This window comes from Sander lucioperca, chromosome 16, assembly GCF_008315115.2.
Source record: "Sander lucioperca isolate FBNREF2018 chromosome 16, SLUC_FBN_1.2, whole genome shotgun sequence".
Lineage (NCBI taxonomy): Eukaryota > Metazoa > Chordata > Actinopteri > Perciformes > Percidae > Sander > Sander lucioperca.
The window spans coordinates 1,872,497-1,878,752 of record NC_050188.1 but is presented as its reverse complement, the minus strand read 5'-3'; positions in this window follow the sequence as shown (position 1 = coordinate 1,878,752).

Here is a 6,256-nt window from a genome sequence, read left to right as displayed (position 1 = left end):
AGTGGAAAGGGGTGGAACCTCCTAGATAATGGTTAATACGTCACATAAGGTGCCTCCCCCAACACGTTTCCCTGAAAGATGAGTATGGTATTCATGACTTTGTGAGTGAAATGGAGCATTGTATTGGCTGTTTACTAACTACAGTATATCACTCCTCTTAAGAGCACAAGGTTTTCTTGATGGTTAACAAACATATCCAAGGACATTTTTTGTCTCACTTTGTTTGACATTGAAATAAATAATGAAACACTGTGCAGTCAGAGGCATCACATTTCCCATCATACCATAGCTTATCTGAACTATCAGGCCACGCCATTTCAAGTTCTTTTATTGCATAGGGATTTACAAGCATATCATTTCAGTCAGTACAGCTACATGTAGTCCACATTCTCTCAGGTTTGATATTTAAATGCCGAACCATGCTAATGTTGACTATTTGAGTTGTTATCTAAATGTAACAGAGGAAGGATTTTTTCAGTTTGTATTTGTATCATAGCATGTTCCCTGCAGTGTAATTGTTAAGCAATTCAGAGTACATATAAATCTTATCAGTGTTCCTTTCTAATGCAATTATTAACCAAGGAAAGACTTGTGTCGGCATTGTGGTGTATGCTGATAATGGTGATCCATAGCAGTCATATCAAGAGTTATTGTAAGGATGTCCATTAAGATATCATGTGTGTAAATTACATCTACCTTTGCCCTTAACCAAATTTCTGTTTATATACTTGTTCCATTCCATTAGAAATACGCGCTTATATCCTTGAGGGTCGCAGGGGCCTTGAGCCGATCCCAGCTGACATTGGGTGAGAAGCGGGTGCATCTTGGACAGACTGACATAATCACCTTCACATTCACATCTAGGGGCAATTTAGAGTTGACAGCTGACCTAACCTGCCATCTTTGGACTTAAACCATTTATTCAGTTTCCCCACAAAAAATACAATAAGCCTCATTGCTCAATCCTCCTTGAGTCTCTATACTTCAACACAGTATCAACACAATAAATATCTCAGCACACACAAAATACAGTATGTTCATTTCAAAAGTGAAACCACTTCAACAAACTTTTTAACAAATTTTAACAAAGTAAAGTAGCCACATCATCAAACAAATCCAAATCCGTTTTTCACAGGCCACTTGTTTTGAAAAAATTACACCAAATTTTAAGGTACCTATCCCTCATGCCCTAAAACAGTATGGCAAGTTCACATCCCTCAAGCAACAGTGTAATTTTCTTGTCAATCTAGTGAATGTCGTACATGTAGACTTTGGCAGATACATGATTGATGGATTTTTTTTTTGCAGCAGCATCTATGGAACCATTTGTACAAAGTAAAATCCTGGGATTAAAAAGGCTGGGAAGTCCAGCCAGAAGGAAGATAATAATATAGACCCAGCTGGGATAGGGTAATGTCTCCAACACACGGACGTTTTCCTGTAAACAAGACAATAAAAAGATTTCAAAATTATATACAGTATACAGTATATATATGATAATTTGAAGGATTGAAGCTAACAACAGTTGGTAAACATACCAAGCTTGGATTCCAGGTGTTGTATATCAGTTTGGTGCTGAATTTGGTGACAAAGTAAAACACAACGATGACCAACACAATCAAAGTATGTACTGGCTCCATGGCAGTGAGCTCTGGAAATGAGTTGAAGAAGTACCACATCACCCAGGCGATGATGGTGTTGTACTATGCCCACTAAGAATGAGACATTCATGGATGCAATACCTGTAACAGAAGTGGAAATGCGACAGTGTTACATTTTGCAGCACAGAAATACAGACTTTAACACTGTAGGTATTAATGGACTTCCATGGTAGTGCAAAGCGTACATGAGGATTACTAACCATAACCATAATGATGACAGCTGGATAAGACAAGTGCATCCAACATTTTGACTCAAGACCAGGAAAACAGATTTCAAGCATGAATTTCATAGTGGACTAATATTCATTCTTCCGCTCACGAACTCCAGTCAAGTAGGGGTTAATTGCAGGCCAAACCCCCACACAGCCCTTTCTAAGCCATTGGCCGATTGCAAACTCCAGGTACAACAGTGGGATCCCCTCCAGGAGGAGCAGGATAAGAAAAGGGATCATAAAAGCACCTGGGGGCGAAGGTACATAAGCTTGGACAACTGGACGGATAGAAGAGCTGTGCACGTTAGCACCTTGTTTACTGCAACCATGTGTGATTTTTGCAACATTAGATATATTTTTTTTGAATTCAAGCCATGTTGGGACTCTTTTTCCGGCTGCTCTAAAAACCAAACGTCCTGTTAAGTGAGACTCTTTTCACCTCAGGGTGATACCGTACACATCCAGGTCTGTCACTGGCCAATATCGGACCCTTCCAATCCAGGATATTAAAATTCAAGGCTTAAACGTCCGATTAAAGCTTTGGCTGTATTTGGGCTGGGAATTCAAGCCATGTTGGGACTCTTTTTCCGGCTGCTCTAAAAACCAAACGTCCTGTTAAGTGAGACTCTTTTCACCTCAGGGTGATACCGTACACATCCAGGTCTGTCAATGGCCAATATCGGACCCTTCCGATCCAGGATATTAAAATTCAAGGCTTAAACGTCCCGTTTAAAGCTATGCTTTGGTTGTATTAGGGCTGGGAATTCAAGCCATGTTGGGACTCTTTTTCTGGCTGCTCCAAAAACCAAACGTCCTGTTAAGTGAGACTCTTTTCACCTCAGGGTGATACCGTACACATCCAGGTCTGTCACTGGCCAATACCGGACCTTTCCGATCCAGGATATTAAAATTCAAGGCTTAAACGTCCGATTAAAGCTATGCTTTGGCTGTATTTGGGCTGGGAATTCAAGCCATGTTGGGACTCTTTTTCCGGCTGCTCTAAAAACCAAACGTCCTGTTAAGTGAGACTCTTTTCACCTCAGGGTGATACCGTACACATCCAGGTCTGTCACTGGCCATTATCGGACCTTTCCGATCCAGGATATTAAAATTCAAGGCTTAAAAGTCCGATTAAAGCTTTGGCTGTATTTGGGCTGGGAATTCAAGCCATGTTGGGACTCTTTTTCCGGCTGCTCTAAAAACCAAACGTCCTGTTAAGTGAGACTCTTTTCACCTCAGGCTGATACCGTACACATCCAGGTCTGTCACTGGCCAATATCGGACCCTTCCGATCCAGGATATTAAAATTCAAGGCTTAAACGTCCGATTAAAGCTATGCTTTGGCTGTATTTGGGCTGGGAATTCAAGCCATGTTGGGACTCTTTTTCCGGCTGCTCTAAAAACCAAACGTCCTGTTAAGTGAGACTCTTTTCACCTCAGGGTGATACCGTACACATCCAGGTCTGTCAATGGCCAATATCGGACCCTTCCGATACAGGATTTTAAAAATTCAAGGCTTAAACGTCCCGTTTAAAGCTATGCTTTGGCTGTATTAGGGCTGGGAATTCAAGCCATGTTGGGACTCTTTTTCTGGCTGCTCTAAAAACCAAACGTCCTGTTAAGTGAGACTCTTTTCACCTCAGGGTGATACCGTACACATCCAGGTCTGTCACTGGCCATTATCGGACCTTTCCGATCCAGGATATTCAAATTCAAGGCTTAAACGTCCGATTAAAGCTTTGGCTGTATTTGGGCTGGGAATTCAAGCCATGTTGGGACTCTTTTTCCGGCTGCTCTAAAAACCAAACGTCCTGTTAAGTGAGACTCTTTTCACCTCAGGCTGATACCGTACACATCCAGGTCTGTCACTGGCCAATATCGGACCTTTCCGATCCAGGATATTAAAATTCAAGGCTTAAACGTCCGATTAAAGCTATGCTTTGGCTGTATTTGGGCTGGGAATTCAAGCCATGTTGGGACTCTTTTTCTGGCTGCTCTAAAAACCAAACGTCCTGTTAAGTGAGACTCTTTTCACCTCAGGGTGATACCGTACACATCCAGGTCTGTCACTGGCCATTATCGGACCTTTCCGATCCAGGATATTAAAATTCAAGGCTTAAACGTCCGATTAAAGCTTTGGCTATATTTGGGCTGGGAATTCAAGCCATGTTGGGACTCTTTTTCCGGCTGCTCTAAAAACCAAACGTCCTGTTAAGTGAGACTCTTTTCACCTCAGGCTGATACCGTACACATCCAGGTCTGTCACTGGCCAATATCGGACCCTTCCAATCAAGGATTTTAAAAATTCAAGGCTTAAACGTCCCGTTTAAAGCTATGCTTTGGCTGTATTAGGGCTGGGAATTCAAGCCATGTTGGGACTCTTTTTCTGGCTGCTCTAAAAACCAAACGTCCTGTTAAGTGAGACTCTTTTCACCTCAGGGTGATACCGTACACATCCAGGTCTGTCACTGGCCAATACCGGACCTTTCCGATCCAGGATATTAAAATTCAAGGCTTAAACGTCCGATTAAAGCTTTGGCTGTATTTGGGCTGGGAATTCAAGCCATGTTGGGACTCTTTTTCCGGCTGCTCTAAAAACCAAACGTCCTGTTAAGTGAGACTCTTTTCACCTCAGGGTGATACCGTACACATCCAGGTCTGTCACTGGCCAATATCGGACCCTTCCGATCCAGGATATTAAAATTCAAGGCTTAAACGTCCGATTAAAGCTATGCTTTGGCTGTATTTGGGCTGGGAATTCAAGCCATGTTGGGACTCTTTTTCCGGCTGCTCTAAAAACCAAACGTCCTGTTAAGTGAGACTCTTTTCACCTCAGGGTGATACCGTACACATCCAGGTCTGTCACTGGCCAATATCGGACCCTTCCGATCCAGGATATTAAAATTCAAGGCTTAAACGTCCCGTTTAAAGCTATGTAATGTCTAACTGTAATGCATGTAATGTCTAACTGTAATGGCTGTAATGTCTAACTGTAATGGCTGTAATGTCTAACTGCAATGTCTGTAATGTCTAACTGCAATGCTGTAATGTCTAACTGTAATGTCTGTAATGTCTAACTGTAATGTCTGTAATGTCTAACTGTAATGTCTGTAATGTCTAACTGTAATGTCTGTAATGTCTAACTGTAATGTCTGTAATGTCTAACTGTAATGTCTGTAATGTCTAACTGCAATGCTGTCTAACTGTAATGTCTGTAATGTCTAACTGCAATGTCTGTAATGTCTAACTGTAATGTCTGTAATGTCTAACTGTAATGTCTGTAATGTCTAACTGTAATGGCTGTAATGTCTAACTGTAATGGCTGTAATGTCTAACTGTAATGTCTGTAATGTCTAACTGCAATGCCTTTAATGTCTAACTGTAATGGCTGTAATGTCTAACTGTAATGGCTGTAATGTCTAACTGTAATGTCTGTAATGTCTAACTGTAATGTCTAACTGTAATGTCTGTAATGTCTAACTGCAATGTCTGTAATGTCTAACTGCAATGTCTGTAATGTCCAACTGTAATGGCTGTAATGTCTAACTGTAATGGCTGTAATGTCTAACTGTAATGTCTAACTGTAATGTCTGTAATGTCTAACTGCAATGTCTGTAATGTCTAACTGTAATGGCTGTAATGTCTAACTGTAATGTCTGTAATGTCTAACTGTAATGTCTAACTGTAATGTCTGTAATGTCTAACTGCAATGTCTGTAATGTCTAACTGTAATGTCTGTAATGTCTAACTGCAATGCTGTCTAACTGTAATGTCTGTAATGTCTAACTGCAATGTCTGTAATGTCTAACTGTAATGCTGTAATGTCTAACTGTAATGGCTGTAATGTCTAACTGTAATGGCTGTAATGTCTAACTGTAATGTCTGTAATGTCTAACTGCAATGTCTGTAATGTCTAACTGTAATGGCTGTAATGTCTAACTGTAATGGCTGTAATGTCTAACTGTAATGTCTGTAATGTCTAACTGTAATGTCTGACTGTAATGTCTGTAATGTCTAACTGCAATGTCTGTAATGTCTAACTGCAATGTCTGTAATGTCTAACTGTAATGTCTGTAATGTCTAACTGTAATGGCTGTAATGTCTAACTGTAATGCCTGTAATGTCTAACTGTAATGTCTGTAATGTCTAACTGTAATGTCTAACTGTAATGTCTGTAATGTCTAACTGCAATGTCTGTAATGTCTAACTGCAATGTCTGTAATGTCTAACTGTAATGTCTGTAATGTCTAACTGTAATGGCTGTAATGTCTAACTGTAATGTCTGTAATGTCTAACTGTAATGTCTGTAATGTCTAACTGTAATGTCTGTAATGTCTAACTGTAATGGCTGTAATGTCTAACTGTAATGTCTGTAATGTCTAA